Genomic DNA, 21849 nt, shown 5'->3' with positions numbered 1-21849 from the left:
CGCAAGCTTTAGCTCTCGCTCCCCCGTCCGACCGCTCGGGCGCCTTGCAGTCTCGCCGGGTGCCGCTGCGCGCCCCGACTCCTTCCCCGCCTAGGCCCGTTCCCGGAGCCCGGGAATTGCCGAGCGAGCTCAGGGATCGCTCCCTGAGTCTTGGTGTCGGACACCATCCGCCTCCGCTCCTATCCTGGCAATGCAGTGGCGAAATACAGGGCACAAGAGACCTTTAGTGGCTCTCCGTCTTGCTTCCCGGTGACCCAGACTTTGGTCAGGAGAGTGCCACAGCCCAACGGGGCTGGGGACTGCAGGCGTGGAGCACGCCTTGGCATTTCCCGGCAATCCTACTCCTCTACCATCGGAGCTGGAAATGACTCCCACCAGTCTCAGCTTTGGCTGTTAGACAAGATAAAAAGGGCATAGCACCGAAAAGCAGAAAGGTGGTGGGTGATCAGTACTCACATACAGAAAGGTGGCCATTCGGTGTAGGACCTTCACTGAGTGAAGGAACTACTGGAGGCGGCGGGAGATGGTGAGGCCACCAAACAGCGTAGACACAGAGATGGGAAGGGAAAACTAGGTTACTGGGAGGCTGCTGGGCTCAGCTGTTCTCATCCGCTTTTCCCACTCAGTTCCCTTCTCATCTTAAAGGTTGGGATCATTCTCGTTTTCTAGGTATATGTACCGAGACATTAGGTAGTTTGGCAAGATTTCATAACTCGTAGATGGCCGTGCTGGGATTCAAACCTACAGTTTGCTTTGCATGATCATTCTGTCTCTCCCAATGTTTGGCATGGCCTGCTCACTGTGGACAGAGCTCAGAATATAAAGGTGGCATGTCCTGTCTTGTATGCTGATCTCTCTGTTTCTTTCTTTCTTTCTTTTTCTCTCTTTCTTTCTTTCTTTCTTTCTTTCTTTCTTTCTTTCTTTCTTTCTTTCTTTCTCTTGCTTGCTTGACATTTTGTTACAATAGCAGAGGTGAGTGGTTGCTAAGGATGCGTATCAGCTCTGTTTTCAACACGTGTTCAGTGTTCAGTGCTTGATAAGGTACAGCAAGTACCCGCTTTGCCAGCCCAAGGGAACTTGAAAACATCCCGCTGCCTTTCTGTGGCTTGGTTTAAAAGGTCTGTGCTAATAAACCACTCCATTAACATTTGAAGAAAAACACAGATTCTTCTACACCCACCTTCCTGATCCTCTCCCTTTGAAGCATTAGCGATGATTTCACTACATCCATCTGAAAGTTTTGACCTTTGAGTCATTCACATTGATTTTTTGAAAAAATTGTGGAAAAAAGTGGGGAGTAGTTTACTACAGAGTGTATGGAGAATCAGAAGTCCATAAAGTTCTAAGAATGGCTCACATAGAGTGTTTCAGCCGGGCACGGTGGCTCACACCTGTAATCCCAGCACTTTGGGAGGCCCAGGCAGGCGGATCACCTGAGGTCAGGAGTTTGAGACCAGCTTGGCCAACATGGTGAAACCCTGTCTCCCGTCTCTACTAAAAATGAAAAAATTAGCTGGGCGTGGTGGCGGGTGCCTGTAATTCCAGCTATTTGGGAGGCTGAGGCGGGAGAATCGCTTGAACCTAGAAGGCGGAGGTTGCAGTGAGCGCAGATCTTGCCATTGCACTCTAGCCTGGGCGACAAGAGCAAAACTCTGTCTCAAAAAAAAAAAGTTTCAAAACTTTAAAGAATTAAGTGCCAACTATTTTTTTCTGAATAATTAATCATTTCTGGAAATAAAGCTCAGACTCCAAAAATGACATAGGAAACTTCTAAGACCGTGCAAGGTGAAGGATCTTTCAACCTCTAAGTAGATCCTAAACCCTTATATGGTAGGCTGATTTTTTAAAAAATGACTTTGTTACCTTTTATATTCTCTTGAAAAGCTTCAGAGAATAAAAGAAGTAGTTTCCTCTCACAAAAGGACTGGTGACTTATGACCTAAAGACAAGATAAAAAGTGAAAAGATTAATGTAGTCAACTTTTAAAAAATCAATAAAGGACTTACATTAGATCTGTTATTGCTGACCTTACAGAAAATGTTTTATTTCAATCTTGAGTATTAAAAGGAAGAAATTTTAATGAGCTGCAAATCCTTAGTAAGTTTCATGTCCTGGAAGAACTCTTACAGAAGGATCTTACTTGTGAGATGGAGGGTATAGGTTAAACTGTCAAAAACCAAAAAAAAAAAAAAAAAAAAACAGTTGACAGTGGTAATCTTTCAGTCTGGCTGAACTGTACTTCCAAACATGTTTCTTAAGGTTGTTGGAACAATGAATGCAAACTATGTTTACAAAAGCATTACAACTTGGTGCAGGGGCAAAACTTACAGGACTTTGAAGTTTATGAAAAAGGAATATCCAAGAAAAGTTTCCTTTGAGGCAACATTTGATGCACTGGTCCCTTGTTCCTACTGAGTACCTTTACAAACTAAGACTTGTGAATTAAAATATCAGCTCCAGGACCAAATGGATTGGATTTGATTAGTGGCTCTGCTCCTATTTAGTGTCATGGGAAACTTGCTGTTTCCTCCACTGAAAAATGAAGATAATGATAGTACTCATCTCATAGGGTTGATATGAGGATTTAATCATTTAATATACATTTAGCATTTAGAATAGTGCCTGATACTATTCTAGTATCAGAATACTATGATAGTGCTATTCTAGGAATACTAGGAAGTGCTATGGAAGTATTAACATTTGCTATTATTATTAAAATAACCATTGGCTTTAAAGGGCAAAATTTACAGAAAAGATGAAGAGACAAATGCTGATGATTTGAATAGATTTGAAAAGTAAGAAATGATTAGATTTGGGAAAATAGTTATATCAGGCAAGGAGTAGAAGAACGCTTTTTAAATGAAAAACCTAGGGGGGGACTTTATTGCAAATCTAGAGGGGTTAATTTATTCCACAGTGAACAAGCCTGCTACCAGCAGACCCAGGTAGTGATCATGACGACTCTGTGTATGCTATTGATAAGCCCAAAGGTGAATCAGGTAGATGACACTACAGGACTCAAGTGACGGACACTTGCCGGCTTCCTAACTGTGAGTCTACTGTTTATACATGCATAACTTGTTAATTCTCTGCATTATCAGCTTTGTAAGATAAAAATATTACATGTTGGTTTTCCTCATATCAGAGTGTCCTGGCTCACATAATATTCTCGAGGTCAAGTGTGATATCAAAGTTCACAGCCCTAGTGATTTTTTAGGTCTCCATATTCTCTCCCCTTTCACTTAATTGCCATGTGATCCCCAGAGCTAACTTGAAAGACACTCCCTGGCTAACGCCTTTTGCAGTATCTATATCCTCATTGTCTATGAAATTAAGTGTAAAGCCCTTGGCATGGCATAGAAGGTTCTTCCCTTACGTGGCTGCGTCTGCCTCCCTAACCTCACTCCTGTTGGCTACCTTCTAATACCCTGTGATCGGGGTAGCACCTGCTTGTAGTTGCCCAAATGTGTCATGCTAATGCATACTGTTGCAGAGCTTGTTCCGTCAGCTTAGAATGCCTTTCTCCTTTTCTCTTACTGTGAAAACCTAATTCCAGCTCCAACTTCCTGCATTCCATGAACTGTTGTGTCTCCTTCTCCAAGGAGATTCCTTTTTCTGTGTTACCATTGCACCTGCAATACCTCTTTTGCCTGTACCAATTGTGCTCTGATTAATTATCTTCCTGCATTAACTTTGCTTACTAGACAACAATAGACTGTGGACACAAAAAAAGTATTATTTTTCACCTCTGTTTCATCAGCTCCTGTTACCATGCCTGGCACACGGCAAGTGCTCAAGTAATGTTTGTTGAATTGAGTAATCAGTGCACTGTCATCTTCTCACTCTATATTATTTTGTAGGTCACTGCAACTCCTTTTTTTCCCCCAAGCCAAATGGTATATAGCTTTAAAATTTATTTTATTTTATTTTATTTCATTTCATTTGTTATTTTATGTATTTATTTTTGAGACAGGGTCTCACTCTGTTGCCCAGGCTGGATGCAGTGGCACTATCATGGCTCACTGCAGCGTCCAGCGCCTGGGCTCAAGCGATCCTCTTGCCTCAACCTCCCAAGTAGCTAGGACTACACTCATATACCACCATGCCTGGCTAAAATCTTTTTTATTTTTTGTAGAAACTAGGTCTTGCTATGTTGCCCAGGCTGGTCTTGAATTCCTGGGCTCAAGCAGTCTACCCACCTAGACCTCTCAGAGTGCTGGGAGCTACTACGGTTGGCCTTGAATCCAGCTTTATTAAGACACTTTCCTGCCGGGCCCGGTGGCCCACACCTGTAATCCCAACACTTTGGGAGGCTGAGGCGGGTGGATCATGAGGTCAGGAGATCAAGACCATCTTGGCCAACATGGTGAAATCCCGTCTCTACTAAAATACAAAAAATTGGCCAGTCATGGTGGCGCGTGCCTGTAATCCCAGCTACTTGGGAGGCTGAGGCAGGGGAATCGCCTGAACCCAGGAGGAGGAGTTTGTAGTGAGCTGAGATCACACCACTGAACTCCAGCCTGGAGACAGAGCAAGACTCCATCTCAAAAAAAAAAGATACTTTTCGTAAACAATCATGGTATCAGGCAGGACATGTGCAGACAGTCATTAAGAATATAGAACAGCTTTCAAATTCTCTCCTTCAATGGACTATTCAAATCAGAAAGCCACTCTAAAACCCAGACGAACTCTTCATTTGCTTCATTTGATACCCTGACCCAGCCACATAAGGGAAGAACCTTCTATGCCATGCCAAGGGCTTTACACTTAATTTCATAGACAATGAGGATATAGATACTGCAAAAGGTGTTAGCCAGGGAGTGTCTTTCAGGTTAGCTCTGGGGGTCACATGGCAATTAAGTGAAAGGGAAAAGAATGCGGAGACCTAAAAAATCACTAGGGCTGTAAACTTTGATATCACACTTGATCGCGAGAATATTATGTGAGCCAGGACACTCTGATATAAGGAAAACCAACATGTAAAGGAAAGTTTAGATGAAGGGTTGACATTTCACATTTAGCATGTTGTTTAACTTTTCATGAGCCAACCCTGACTTTCAAGAAATGAAAAGAAATGGTGGAATTTATCTGACAAGCCACAATCTAGAACAGGAACTGCTGCTCTTTTGAGGGATGCCATCTGAATGGTACCACTGGAAAGTCCAGATTGCCTGGCACACTGGTAACTGATTTTGGGAAGGTCTGGTTCCAACTGGTGTCTGGGTTTAAAGGAGTTAAGTCTACGCTGAAGGCAAAGAGCGAGAAGAGGACTTAAAAATGCAGTTCAGTTTTTCCACACCACCAGGCATTTGTGCCAAGGTGGCTATGTGTGTCAGCCTCAGGGAATCCTTCCTCCTGGACACCAAGAGGAAGTCTCTCAAAACTAGAAAGGAAAGGTATTTTCCCACATCAATCCAGCTTCAGGAACATTCTATTGGTAATATATACCCCTTCCTCAGAAAACAACTGTGTTGTTAGTTCGGTGTACTAACAACATAGCCTAAAAAAACAGGAAAACAAAATTCTGCACTTTCATATAATTTGGTAAAAAATCCTATTTCAAACTGCCGTCACCAGAGTACACAGATATCGAAAATACACACACTGCACTCGGCATCTGCAGCGCCTCAGCTTCCTGTGCCTGGTCTGTTTAGGCATCCTCATTTTCTGCAAGGTTATTCCCATCCTTGCCAGCATCAAGAATGCTTTTTTCATTTGGGTCCCTTCTCTCCCTCTTTTGCAAGGGCCTTTTTAGGTTTGGGCTCTGGCTTAGGAGAAGCGGATTCAGCAGACAACCTTGCAAGTCTTCTGTGGTCCATCCTTCACCTTGATTTCACCTTCTTAGCAGCCCCTTCATCTTTTCTCTTGGGCAGGTTGGCGACTGCAGTAGGATATAAGTGCTGGAATCAGAGATGCAGCAGCTTGCAGGCTTTGCTCAGTCCCAGGGTCACTCTTGCCTCTTTTTCACGCTGCTCTAATCTCTTGATTATAAACAATATTCATCAAGTCTAGAAATGTTCAAGATTTTTGAGATTCTAATTCCAAATGGCAATGTTTCCTATCAGATTGGCCCCAATTCTTTTTATTCATCTGAAAATTGGAATTTCATTGAATTCAAGATCTGCACTCTTATTACCCAACTAGAGATTATGCTTCTAGGCTAGCAGTTCTAACATGTATTAAAACCATTAGCATATGTGTTATTGTTTGTTAATGGTTTATCTTCCTTACTAGGACTTTACCCCTAGAAGAGCTTTCTTTGTTATCTCTGCATCCCTGGCATTTGGCATATAGTAGACTGTGTGTATGTGTGTGTGTGTGTTGAATAGATATATAGAGTGACATATATGCATGCATATATATATTTTGATATACATATGTTGAATGGATTAAAGTACCATAAAAAAGCATATCTCATATAGACACTTTCTGAAAATCTCTTTAAAAATACTCAAACTGGCTGGGTGTAGTGGCTCACACCTGTAATCCCAGCACTTTGGGAGACTGAGGCGGGTGGTCACTTTTGGTCAGTAGTTACAGCCTGACCAACGTGGTGAAACTCCATCCCTACTAAAAATACAAAAATTAGCCAGGCATGGTGGTGCGTGCCAGTAATCCCAGCTACTGGGGAGGCTGACGTAGGAGAATCACTTGAACCTGGGAGACAGAGGTTGCAGTAAGCCAAGATCATGCCACTGCATTACAGCCTGGGCAACAGAAAAAAAAAAAAAGCTCAAATTTACTTTGTCATTGTTCCCTTTTGATATAGGACATGCCTTTCTTAAGTAGATCACTGGATAAGACAGATATTACAGTGCCAAAACAGGAATATTAAGGAAAATATCACCAGTTGCAAATTAAATTTGATGCAGGCTTGTTTGCTTTCAAAACAATACACAACAAATCTCCATTTAGAAATACATATCACATTGTGACCCAGTACACACATACATATAAATTGAAACAAAAGTTATACAAACAATATTTATTTGCATATTTATCATATCTATTGCCTCCTGATCTTTTACTTTTTATTTATTTCTTTATTTTTAGTGCTAATTATGACCCACTAACTTTATTTCACAATCTATAATGGGTCACAACCTGCAATTTAAAATCCACCATTCAAAATAATGGTTCCTTTTGTGCATTAAGTATTTACATTTCATCAAAAGAGGGGGCATTGAAGGTTAAAATTGTAGGAGTTTCTAAAATTTATGAATACTCAGAAGCAAAAATGTAGATGTTAACAGCTTCATTATTTAATTTACCAAAATCATCATATATGTGTCTCTATGTGTATGTGTATGCATGTGTATGTGTAACTTCATAGGTTATAAGTTTGGGTTTATGAAGAAGCTAGCTCTTTGTAGGTGGTGCTTTTACTCTCAACCAAGCACAAGACCTCCTCTTGAGAAGCTGCTGGTAGTGAGAAATGGTCTTGGGTGGGGTGTGGCTTTTCTGCCGTTTGAATAAATTCTTTCTGAAAATAAAGCAGAATTGCTAACTAATCACTAATTATTCATTGTACGTATGTGAATGAACTGTTTTTAATACTACACTTAAACTATTGGTTAAAGAAACAGATAGCTTAATTGGTTATGTCATTCATTAACTAAATAAGCTGAGGTTCTTTGCGCCTACAAGAGTCTATGGTTTATGACATAATTTCGATTTTTCTCAATGTATTTATCGACTTAATGTGGCAAAGCAGAGGTAGGAAACCTTTCATTTTGTTATTTTTAGTGTCAAACTAATCATTCATATTATTAAATATTTATTAGTGCCCCAAATCTTCCAAGGATGTATATGAGTTTGTTGTTGAGCTGATGATTTGAATCTTCAAAGGAGTTTCAGTGCAAGTCACTTACAGACGGCTTCCAGTTTTAAGCCTTCCATAGAAAGATAATGAGATCTTAGCTCCCTGCTGACAAGTCCTCTAAAGAAAGGCTGTCATACATATTTTCCTAGGTTGCAGATTCTTCTCCCATCTCTTGTAGTAAGCAGGGAGAAGGGAAAGACAAGAAAGATGGTGGTTATGCTGGGTACCTCCCTGGGCCACTGACTATACTTGTTCAAACTGGACACATTGTTTTCTTCCTGACCTCTCGTTTTTCAAGTTCCTGGTCTCTGAAGGCTTGAGAGTATCACATTAATGTACTTAGAATTGCTTAAGATTATACTTAACTTCCCTAGGAGACTTTCTAATCATTTCCAAACCCATGTCTTAAAGAGTTGGTGCCTTTCCCCCACCTCAGAAGCAAGTTAAAAATTTCCAAAAAATTGTGTTTAAAATATCTATTTTATAACATTTTAAAGATACAAAACATATAATGAAGAAAAAATATGACCTATAATCCCATCACCCCAAGTTAACTTTTTCTCACTCTTCATATTGGCTGTGTATTTTACTTTTTCTATATATGTATGTGTATATCTATTTAGTTTGGATTAAACTATAGTATAATTCTGTAGTCTACCTTTCTCATTTAACAATATATTGTCAACACTTTCCACATTGATATATGTTCCAAAAGGTGATATTTAATGACTGTGTAGTATTTCATCATATGCACATACTGTAATTTGTCCAACTCTTTATTATTTGACCTTTTTATTGTTTATAATTTTTTATTATTAATAATTCCTTCATGACTATCCTTGTAGGTGTATCTTTGGGCATAACCATGACATTTTTCCCCTTAATATAATTTCCTATATGGGGAATTGTTGTATTAGAAGGTATGAACTTTTTTAAAGGCTTTTGATATAAACTGAAAATCTACTTTCCAGAAATGTTTGAATTTTCACTTCCACTATTTGGAAGCAAAGTCACCTTGAAGGGACAAGATAGTTCACAGGTCAGAGCAGGTTTTATTGACAGTCTCAACATTTAGCGAACTCTAGCAATGTCGTTGATATCAGGCTGATGCTATTAAACTGACTTTCTTTTTTCTGGTGACTTGCCTGCCTAAGTAGTGAGAAATCCTTGTAGATACCTTGCTTTGGGTCCTGGGAATGATTATTCCATTAACAGGAGGAGGAAGGGAAAGAGAAAAAATTGGTTCGATTTGGACATATTGGATTGAGTCACCTGTAAAATATATGAAGTAGACAATTGGAAATAAAGATCTGGAGCTTGGAAAGAAATTAGGGAAAGAGATGCACATTTTAAGTCATAGGAATGGATGTGGTATCCCCAGAAATGACATAGATTGCAAAGAGAGAAGGGCAAATGACAGAATCTTGGGGAATACCAACACTTAAGAGTCACAGAGGAGGACATAGCAGAAGATACCAAGAAAGAATAGTCAGAGAAATAGGAATCGAATTATAATTGTTAGGCTTTCCTTTTCCCGCACAAGTTCTTTTCCTACACCTTGAAAATCCTCTAAGGCTCATCTTTAACTGCCTTCAAGAAAACATCTCTTTGTCAGAATCAATTTTGTCCTTCTCTATAGTATTTTGAGTGACTATTACCACAATAATAACGTATTGTGGTTATCATGGTTATCTTTGTGCATTTCTTAATCTCCTTATGAAACAGTTAATCAAAAAGTGTGAAAGTCTGAGAGTTTACCTACTTGGAAGCAAACAAGTAAGCCTGCCACAATTACATGGAAGCTGGCAGAAGATAAGAGACTCCTAGATCACAGACAAAGTATTGACTGCTTTTGGCGCAGCAGTCAGCATGAACTTCATGTTCACATGAAGTCCCCTCTTTCCCCAAGTCTCATGGGGTGACTCAGAGAGGCCCAGGTAGATTCTGCACACAGAGTGGGCTTGTGTTATAGCAGAGATTAGGAAACCAAATCCTTTATAAGCAAACCTGACCTACCTTTTCCTCCAGAGGTAGCCCTTGAATTTGTTTTGCTAGACAGCACGGAAACTGCCCTCTGATCCAAAGGGATTCATTACCTCTACCTTCTAAGGCTGTTCACGATACAAACATTCTCGAAAAGATGAGCTAGAACAAAAGGTGTCAATGCCCCTGCTCACGAGATGTTCAGAAACCCTAGAGACCCATGAATATTGTCTCTCAATAGGCGTGCTTAATGTCTTGTATATTTTTATGTGCCACTTGCATCTCCCAGGTTAGTGCCTTGCATATGAGAGTTGCTAATAAATAGTTGTTGAAATAATGACTTAGAAATGATATCAACATCAGAGATAGCTTAGAGCGGTGGTCCCCAACCTTTTTGGTACCAGGGACTGTTTCTGTGGAAGACAGTTTTTCCGTGGACCAGGTCAGTGGAGAATGGTTTCCGGATGATTCAAGCACATTACATTTATTGTGCACTTTATTTCTATTATTATTGCATTGTAATATATAAGGAAATAATTATACACCATAATGTAGAATCAGTGGGATCCCTGAACATATTTTCCTGCAACCAGATGGTCCTACCTGGGGATGATGACAGTGACAGATCATAAGGCTTAGATTTTCGTAACAGGACCCAACCTAGATCCCTCACATGTGTAGTTCATGATAGGGTTCACCTCCTATGAGAATCAAATGCCACTGCTGATCTGACAGGAGATAGAGCTCAGGCGGTAATGTGAGCAAAGGGGAGTGGCTATAAATACAGATGAAGCTTTACTTTTTTTGCCAGCCACTCACCTCCTGCTGTGCGGCCTAGTTCCTAAGGGACCATGGACTGCTATCAGTCCATGGCCAAGGGTTGGGGACCCATGGTTTAGAGGATGTTCCCCTAGAATTATAATAGGCAGTATGAAGGTTGCTTTAAACTTCTGATATAAGCTATTTAGAAAAATGGTTTAGTCATAACTATAACCTCCTTGAGAATAACAATGTATCTTAATCCTTCTTGCTTCCTTTAGTCTAAAACAGAGCCTAGAACATAAAACTTGATCAACTAAGATATGTTCAATAAACTGGAATATGTGGACAATCTCAGCAATCTGAATGATGCAGCACTGACCAGGTTGTTTGCACCTTCTCAGCACTTCCAGTCCTCTTTGGCAATAATGCCAGCAGTCTTTATACCCTCTAAAGTAGCTGAAGAAAGGAAAATGAAGACACCAATTCCTGCTAAATGTTTGTAAACTGGTGGATTACTCCTTCAGAAAGTTTTTTCTTTCTCTTTTTTTTTTTTTTTTTTTTACATCAAGAACAGGCTGAATGTCAAGGATATGATTAAATGGGTTTTCTCATACCTTGTTCGTGGAAATGCAAATTGGTATAATCTTTATATCTGCATTTGCCTATTTTCAATGAGGTTTTAAATGCCTACTCAGCAATTCAATTTTGGAAAAACTGCCCTAAATAAATTAATCTAACTATAGAAAATAAGTGTTATGCACAAATATGTTAAACCCAGAAATGTATTTGTAGTAGCATAAAATTTTAAGATTACTATTGAAGTTAAGAAAAAATTATACTCTGATGTGGTAAATCACTGCATAGATCATGGAAAGACATTATTACCAAGTCTTATTCCTAAGAAGTATAAATTATCACTATTCCTAGACAGTTTAAATATTGGTGCCCTGTGTCTTTTCAAGGTCTCGTCCATTTCATTCAGTCTAGGTTATATGATTCATACCTGTCTATAAAGAAAGGTAATGAATTTTTCAATTGTTTCTCATTTTATTTGGGGTTGATTTTTTAATACACTGATATTCAACTGGAAGGAAGCAATCAAACTCTCCAGAGGAATGCATTTTCAATATTACAATATTTTACATTTCTAGTAGTGAGGGAAGGTATTAATTTCAAAATTATTTGAAGATCTAGAAAGCTGCCTCTAAAATTTTATTTTAATATCGAATCCTCTGATATTATTTGTACTTATAAATAATAATTACTCAAAGATATTGAGAGAGTCAAAGATTTCCTATTTATGTCCTGCTATTCTGCCCAGAAAACGTCAGTAGGTCAGACCAAATCAGGAAGTGGAAGGCAGATGAGAAAAGTATTTATCTAAAGCTTATTTCATGTAAAAATGAAAAAATCCTGATGAAATCCATTTGGTGCATTTGGTGCTTTCAGAATTTTGTTAAGTGTTGCCACTGGGTTTGTGCAATGTCAAAAAGCAAATCCCACATCTGGAGGAAAGATGGCAGTAATTTAATAAAGCATTTGGCCTTTTCATATTAGCCATAATTCCATTTAGAGTTAATAAGGGTTTTTTTAAATTAGTAAATCTCTTTGATGTCAAGATATGCATTGACGTAGTTAATTTACTTTTATTTGAAGTAAGCACTCTTGTGTCTCATTGACGTACATGTGAGATTTAGTGCCTTTGGTTTTTCAGAGAGCTCCCTCAGTAAGCAGTTTATGTCACCTTTTCTCAGGATTAAAAAACACTTGGAAGAGTGCAGTTGGGTAAGTGGGTCTTTCTGCTTTCTTTACATTGTATGGTCAAGGTATAAAATGAAACAATGACAAGGGAAATAAGGTTACTATCTTCTAGGATGAATTCATATCAGGTTCCCTGAGAAGTAAAGATGAGAATGTCCTATTATACTTGTCTGACTAAAGCAATAGAGAAGTTTAAAAGACAGGGTAAGACCTGAGAGAGAGAAAACCTGAAAATGGGGAAAATGAAAAAGGAAAGTCAAGGTGGTGCAAAAGAAGTGGAGAGCTGTGGGGTGCCTGAGGCAAAAACCGAGCTATGAACATGGGGAAGAACTGTGTTGCTGGGGGTTATCGGAACAGTGAAGGATATGCAGAAAACTTCAGTCCAAAATTCGGGAGCTAAGTTTGTGAGAGGAGGGAGGGAAGGGGGGAGGGAAATCATAAGATAAAATCTAATTTGTGGCAGTAAGTTTTATTTTCTTGAAAGTGGGTACAGGAATGTGTCCTGAGAAATCCATTATTGATGTCTGAGACCCCAAGCCAAATTTATTTTAATCATCTGTAACATACACCAGTGGGAACATTGCTTCATACATATGTAGATGCTAATTTAAGCCAACACGTATTCCATTTTGATTACTCAAGTACAAACGTCTCACATTTTTCCCTTTGGTATGAAATGGAAACTTTTATTGTTTGGTCCAGCAACATGGGCTACGATATAGGAATGTGAAGAAAGATGGAATTGACATTCCATTGTGAAACATTAAGTGTCTACAAGATTACTGTAAAAATCATCTTAAAAATTATGAGTTATGAATATGTTAGTTGTTTGGGGAGACCCAATTTTTGGTTTGGTCGATCTACTTTTCCTCTGTTTTCTATTTTATTAATTTCCAATACTTTATTTACCTTTCACTCTCTTCAGGTTTACTCTGTTGTCTTTTAACATCTGAGCTGAATTTTTAACTAGTTTATTTTCAATCCCTTTTATTCTTTTTTTAAAAAAATGAATATATCTATAGGCTCCAAATTTCCTTCTAAGAACCACTTTGGTTCCATCCTACATGTTTTGATATATCAAAATATTTTGATGTAATCAAAATAATTTGTAAATTCTATTATGAGTCCCTCTTTGATGAGTTCTGAGGGATGTGTTAAAACATTATAAACATCTTGATTTTTTTCCAATTATAGTTGACACTGGAACAATGTGGGGATTAGGGCGACTGACTCTCCATGCAGTTGAAAATCCGTATGTAATTTTTGACTTCCCCAAAACTTAACTACAAATAGCGTACTGTTGACCAGAACCCTTCCCAATAACATAAATGATCGATTAATACATATTTTATTTGTTATATATATTATATACTATATTCTTACCATAATGTAATCTAGAGAAAAGAAAATGTTATTAAGAAAATCATAAGGAAAGTATATTTACTGTTCATTAAGTAGAAGTGGATCATCATAAAAGTCTTTGTCCTCGTCATCTTCACATTGAGTAGGCTGAGAAGGAGGAGGAAGAAAGGGGATTGATCTTGTTGTCTCAGGGGTGGCAGAGGTAGAAGAAAATCTCAGCATAAGTGGACCCACACAATTCAAACCCATGTTGTTCCAGGGACAACTGTATTGATTCCTAACTGTTGCTTTGTAGTCAAGAAATGTATTAAGTAGATAATTCTTCAAAATTCACTGGACTTCTTTTGTGACTCATTTGTGATCAATTTGCATAAATGTTTTATGTATACTTTAAAGTGTATATTTTCTCTCTGTTCACTGCAGGTTGTTATACTCACTCATTTGTACAAGCTTATTAATTTTACTGTTGAAATGTTTTCTATCCTTCTCACTTGTAAAATTTTGTTTGCTTGATATGTTTGCTTCTGATAGAGATTTGTTAAAATTGCCTACTATGATTTGGATTTGTCAATTTCAACTTGTAACTGCCTTGTTTTTTTCATTTTGGTTTGTCATTGGGTTCATAAAAGTGTATGAGTGTCATATCTTTTTGATGTGTTGTTCCTTCTATTCTTATGTTATCTATCTTTATCTATATTTGCCTTACATATTGATATCCTACGTCAGCCTTCTTTTGGGTGATGTTTGCCTAATATGTATTTCCCATTTTTTTTACATATTTCTGTGCCATTATGTTTTAAGAATGTCTCTTAAAAACAATGTGTAGCTGAATTTCCAAAAAATACGATCTGGTCTTAGAAACAGGAGCACTTATTGTGGAAGAATGCCAGGTCTACTTAAGCCGTTCCAATTTATCTATTGCCTTAATCTCTTTTGTCTGTTTTTTATAAAATTTCTTAGTGAGAAATACAAGATGCCTCTGGCTAACAGTTTTGAGCAAACAGAAATTTAAGTTTACACAGTAGCACATCAAGATGCCCAACACAGGCAATAAACCCAAGACTTAATTTGGTTTCCTTGTGTGCCTGCAGAAATTAGGATAGAAATGATTCTGCAGGTGCACTACAAGAACAATTTAATAAATTCAACCTCGCTTTCTATTATTTTTCCCTTAGGTTTTCATAGAAAACAAATCTTGGGAAGGAATTTTGCCATAATCTATGATGTTAAATGTTTCATACCCTCCCTAAATTATAAACTCTTCAAAGACGGATGTGTCTTGTTCATGTTTGTGTATCTAGTGCATACAATTGAAGCTCAAAGGCTGACTTGAGCTAAGTCTTAATTTGGTGGAGGGAAGAAGAAAAAAATGGGAATTTACAAAGTGATTTTTTTCTTTATGACAAATTACTGTGAAAGAATGGCAATGGTGCTAGAATTTCCATTGTACTTTATTACTGATCTGAGTTATGGCCTCAATGACTGCTTTTTACAATATACGCAAGGATACTATTAATTTTTTCAAAATAATAAGTTATAGGAAATTTCAGAATAAAAATACAAAGTGTCTCTCTGTATAAATCACTACTCTGTAAGCTCTTTGAAAGAAGTACCATGGGTTCACACTGTTAGGTTGTAACAGTGCCTGGCACATAGGAGGCTTTCAAGAAATGTTGGAATGAATAGATGAGTGTCATGCAAATCTCTATTAACCTTACATGAGCTGAAAACTTTCAGAATCCATACCATTTCTTTCCTTATAAATACAATTGAAACTCTACCATTTCTGCAAAAGATTTTTGATATCCCAAAGAAAGAATTAACCTTTCTCTTCTTAATGTTCCCACTTTGTCCATTCTGCTAAGTAGCACTCTTAATTTCACAGTGCAGGTATCTGTTTACCCATCTGTTCCTATTCTAGCTTATGGGGGATTGTTTCTTAATAATTTTAAAAATCTGTTTTGCAGTTGCAAAGGCTCAACAAATCTTTCTTGAACTGGATTTTCTTAAAGTAAAAATTAAGTGCCATTATTTGTTGAGTGTGTACTATGTTTGAGACCTTTTGCAAAAAAAGTAAAGAAGTTTTCCCTTCTGTTCCCATAATCTATGAAGTATGTATTATTAATCCCTTTTAATGTATGAGAAAACTAAGGGCAACAAGATTAAGCTAGTCATCCTAGGCCAAGCATCCAGTACACGAAGAAGGTGGGACTAACCTTGTGTTCTTTTCACCTAACCATGCAGTGCCCTTCAGCGCTGCTTCCTTTCTTCCCAAAACCAGACAAAGCTTCTTTAAAAAAAAAAAAAAAAAAAAAAACAGAGTCTCTCTCTGTCACCCAGGCTAGAGTGCAGTGGAATGATCTCAGCTCACCACAACCTCAGCCTCCCAGGTTCAAACAATTCTCCTGCCTCAGCCTCCCTAGTAGCTGGGATTACAGGCGCCTGCCACTACGTCCAGTTAATTTTTGTATTTTTAGCAGAGAAGGGGTTTTGCCCTGTTGGCCAGGCTGGTCTTGAACTCCTGACCTCAGGTGATCCACTGGCCTTGGCCTCCCAAAGTGCTGGGATTACAGGTGTAAGCCACCATGCCCAGCCCCAAACTAAGCTTCTAAGGACATCAGTACATATTTCACTTCCTCCATCAACAGCTTCTCAAAGCACACCATAGAGAAAATATATAACATATTTGTCACTGAAGTCTTTTTTAGGATCACATGATTTACCTCTGAATGTATGACATTGTTTTTAGTTGAGACATGTTTAACTCTAGGAATGAGTATTCCTTCTAGAATCTAACACCTAGAAATCAGGGATGCCAGTTATACTAAATGATCATCAAATCAGTTGTCCAGGGCATTCCTGATGTGGTACCTGGGCTGCAAATCAATATTCTATATGCTTATAATCTATGAAGGAATTTAAGGCAAATTCAAGGCTGATAATGAACATTAATGTACATGATGATGATGATGATGATATTCATACATTTGGCTTTGCAGTCATACATAGCTGCACTTTAATGTTTATTCTAATTCCTTGCTAGCTGAATACTTTAGACAGGCTACTTAATCTCCCCAGGCTACAGATTCCTTAGCTGTAAAACAGGGATGAAGGTACAGTACTTGTGGATTAAATAAGATAATGCCTATCCTATAACTGGTAATTATTATTGTTATTATTACCCCCAGAAATGCATGTTCTTGAAAAATTATGAGTAAGTTAGATTTGTCTATATGGGTTAAATGTCTCTAGCTAATGCCTCTTTATTTAATACCACTTATTTGTCTTGGGACTACTCCCAAACCAATACAGAGACAAATGAGTGGAGAAGCTCCCCAGGCACAGGTTAATGCCCCAGAGAGAGATTAAAGAGAATATGAATGCCGTTTCCTTCTATTCCTGTGCAGAAGTGTATGGGAGCATTAGAATAGGATGTGACATAAATTTTATACAGATATTGTACATTAAATATACATACTATTACATCCCATCTAGAATTACAGCAACATCAGTTATGATCATTACCTGTCAGTCACTATTCTATAAGCCAAACTGTGCTTGTAATGAAGTCTAAACATGGTGTTTTCTCTATGAACGACCTCAGATGTCTTGTAGTGATCTATTAGAGGTTTTCTATATCCTTTCCCTGCCCACTTCTGATCCTTTTAGGCTCTTATGAGCAAACTGTTGATCATGACTAAAAGCAGCTAAGTGCTTTCTTTCTTGGTGCTTAGCAGTTTGTCTGGAAGTCAGAAGACAATAATGTAGCCCTTAATACAGACGCAGACCAAATTTAGTGAGTGAAGGAAAGTGCATGATACAAAGTAAAGGAAACATGGCCTTTAAGAAGACTAATGAAGACAAATATTTGCAAGGCAACCTTTAAGTCACATGGCTGTAAATGTTTTTCCTTACAAATTTCCTTTACAAATTGCTTCTGAACCTCCAGTCCTGTAGGAAAAAATTCTGAAAAAAATGAAATAAGCTAGTTGCCTAAATGACAGAAAGAGGATTTGTTTTTGAGACAGCGTCTTGCTCTGTCACCTAGCCTGGAGTGCAGTGGTACAAACATGACTCACTGCAGCCTCGACCTCCTATGCTCAGGTGATCTTCCCACCTCAGCCTCCCATGTAGCTGGGACCACAGGCACATGCCACAATGCCCAGCTATTAAAAAAAAAAAAAGTAGAGATAGGGTCTCACTTTGTTGCCCAGGTTAGTCTCGAACTCCTGGGCTCAAGTGATCCTCCCACCTTGGCCTTCCAAAGTGCTGGAATTATAGGCATGGACATCACAGCCAAGAACGTTTTAAGTTATGTATACTAGATATCATCTTATAAAGATGATAGAAAATTCTCTAATTCCTGGAATGAAAATATGAGTACATTCTGAATTATCCCCCTCTCTGTTCACTACGGAAGAACAATCCTTTCAGTAGAGAGGACTCCTGTATTTTGTGGGTTTCCCATTAAACAGATGCTGCTTGGGCACTTACCTTGTTTTTTCTCTTGATGATCATTCACTTTGACTTCACAGTCACTGTTAAAGATTGGGTAAGTTCTAAAGAGATGCATTAGATCTCTCTCTGGAGCACAGTCAACTGTTTTTCCTCCTGCTACCTACTGGTACTGCTCATTCTACCTATAGTTTCACTTTGGGGATAGAATTATACAACTAGGAATTGTAAGAGGTTGCACCAATGTTAGTATTTTTGAAGCAAACATGTTGCTGATTTGTTTTATCAATAATATCTATTAGGAAAAGAAAAAGTATAGTAAGTCCTCAATTGATGAATTAGTATTACTCTTCAAACTATGTGAAAATTGCTTGATTGCATTAGAAATGCAATTTACAATATGTGGTTGAGGCCCGTGGCCCACAATATATCCAATGAATATCTACGCTGCTTATCTTAGAGATCACTAGATTCTGAATACAAATTATGGCACATTCCGTCTAATAACTCCTGTATTTGTTTTTACCCCTACCTGCTCAGACAGGGTATTTAGTTTCTCAAAAATTATATCTGAAAGTCCTCAAGGGATTCTTTAAATGTTCTCATGAGGCATTGTTATTGCTATTCCTATTTTGTTGATGTATATCATAGGATAAATCAAATAAATATGCTGGCTTATTTTAATTACTTGAATTTTTGGCACAGGAGAAAGGAAATACAGAAGTAAGATGAAAGAGGTTAAATTAAAATCCTGTAGTCTTGATTTTGATAGGAAGTATCAACAGGATCTTAAAAATACATATTTTCTATATCCTCTGAAAAGGCTGAGAAAAATCATTACAGTGGCAATCAGCATTCTTAGCACTTAGATTGTGTCTGAAAACACCATTTCCCTTGAGAAGGAACCCATACTCCTGAGGAAATGACTAGTTACAGATATGGGACAAGAATTCTACAATATGAACCTGAAGCATCTTGTCATATATGAAAGCAGGAAGGAATCCAAGACTAACAAAGATGTGCTCAAAGGACTCAGAAGCCACCTGGTAGGCTCTCACTCGTCAGTTCGAGCGTCAGTATTTAAATTGGATTGAAGCTGAGCATGATGGCTCATGCCTGTAGTCCCAGCACTTTGGGAGGCCGAGGCAGGCGAATAATCTGAGGTCAGGAGTTTGAGACCAGCCTGGCCAACATAGTGAAACCCCATCTCTACCGAAAATACAAAAAAAAAAAAAAAAAAATAGCCGGGCGTGGTGGTGGGTGCCTGTAATCCCAGCTACTTGGGAGGCTGAGGCAGAAGAATGACTTGAACCCCAGGAGGCGTAGGTTGCAGTGAGCCGAGATCGTGCCACTGCACTCCAACCTGGCAACAGAGTGAGACTTCGTCTCAAAAATAAAATAAAATAAAAATAAATTGGATTGAAATTCATTAAATATATTTACGAATAAACTAACTGGTCACCATTGGAAAGTACTAAAGAACCGGTTAAATATTTTTAATACTGGTAAATAAAGAGAACACTTCAAGCATTATCCTGCCTATTTTTTATACAGAGTATCTTAGAGTAACCAGATAGTTGATGAGGTAAAATATTCTTTAATAGAAGGATTCCAAGTAGTCAACAAACAAAGACTTATCACTGTTATGCAACCCCTAGCGAATTAATGGACCTGTGTGATGATCACAAATGCCTACTAGCATCATATAAAGGAGACAATAAGTCCTTATGTGCTTCCTGCTGGGAGTACCCAACATCATATGTGAAGTGGTCTAGACAAGACAATTGAGCCTGAATCTCATCAAGGCTCTAGATCTATCTACCAATTTATAGGAAATGCAGAAGAAAGAAGAACATGTTTAATGACACCACCGTGATGCAATAAGTGAATCTACACAGTGGGACCTGGTTTCTTCAATAAGATACTCAGTGAAATTTTCAAGAAAAAAAAAGAGTTGAGAGGGAAACCTAAAGATTAAATAAACTGAAAGACAAACCACATAACGTCTATGTGTGGACTTAAACTTGATCCAGACTTAACTAAAATTTTGAGATAAAATTGTGAGACGATTGGGAAAATTATAACACTGACCTTTTAGTTTTGAAATTAAGTAATTATTGTCAATTTTTAGGTATGCTAATGTGCTATGGTTATGTTTTAAGAGAGTCCTTAGGTCTTAGAGATATATAATATATAATTTTAAAGTTTTAAAAATAAAAATAAAATGATATCTGTTACTTGCTTTTAAATAATCCAGGGCTAAGGGAAGGTAGTAGATTTGGATATAAATAACACAAGATCGAGTGACTGCAAGTTGATAATTGTTGAAGTTGGGTCATGGATACGTAAGTGTTCATTATGCTATTTTGTTCTATTTTCTATGATTAAAAAAAATTTAAATTGTACCTCTAAGTCATTCTATTAGCACAATGGTCATGAGACATCCACATGTTCTTCTTTTGTTTAGTCTTTCCCTCAACAAAAGTCCTTTACTTTCAGTGCATTTTGACAGAGGCCTCTCTATTGCTGTTGAAATAATTATTCATAATGTGATGCTAAAAGTGCCTATCATAAAGAGAATGTCATTGGTCCAAGTCTAGGATGCTGAATCTTGACGTTCTCGAAGCTTCCCATATATTTCTACATCTATATATTTTATAAAAATGAGATCATTCAGGACATGCTGTGTGCATCCTGCTATATTCTACTTGATAAACTATTATAACTATCTTTTTTTTTTCTTTTTTTTTGAGATGAAATCTCACTGCGATGCCCAGGCTGGTGTGCAATGGAGTGATCTCAGCTCACTGCAACCTCTGCCTCCTGGGTTCAAGGGATTATCCTGCCTTAGCCTCCCAAGTAGCTGGGATTACAGGCTCCCACCATCACGCCCAGCTAAGTTTTGTATTTTTAGTAGAGACGGCATTTCACCATACTGGCCAGGCTGGTCTCGAACTCCTGATCTCTGGTGATCCCCCTGCCTTGGCCTCCCAAAGTACTAGGATTACATGCCTGAGCCACCATTAACTGGCCTATTATGACTATCTTAATATATTTTTATAATATTTTAAAATCTTACCTGGTTTTCTATTAGATAGGTGAGGCTAAAACTTACAAAAATACTTTACTAAAAGAGCAAAGAGGAGAATACATACGAGAATGTACAAAAAAAAATAATAGTCATCTTGTTGTAAGTCAAGGTTTCTGATGCTATTTAGCTGGATTGCTCTAAAGGTTTATTCTACACTTCCCTCCATTTGACTCAGAATTACCAGAGAAAAGGATCCCTGGCATGGGAGCTTCTTCTAAGGGCCTATAAGCCTATACATGGTTTAAGACAATATAATTATCACAAGATTTGATAACAAAATAGCATACTACAATCATAAGATTATTGTTTCTCCATCATTCTCAGCAAACTATTGCAAGGACAGAAAACCAAACACTGCATGTTCTCACTCATAGGAGGGAATTGAACCATGAGAACACCTGGACACAGGAAGGGGAACATCACACACCAGGGCCTGTTGTGATGTGGGGGGATGGGGGAGGGATAGCATTAGGAGATACACCTACTGTAAATGATGAGTTAACGGGTGCAGCACAGCAACATAGCACATGTGTACATATGTAACAAACCTGCACTTTGTGTACCTGTACCCTAGAACTTAAAGTATAATAGTAAAAAATAAATCAGTAAATAA

Source organism: Colobus angolensis, unplaced genomic scaffold (genome assembly GCF_000951035.1).
Source record: "Colobus angolensis palliatus isolate OR3802 unplaced genomic scaffold, Cang.pa_1.0 Scaffold220, whole genome shotgun sequence".
Classification (NCBI taxonomy): domain Eukaryota; kingdom Metazoa; phylum Chordata; class Mammalia; order Primates; family Cercopithecidae; genus Colobus; species Colobus angolensis.
This window is presented reverse-complemented; position numbering follows the sequence as displayed.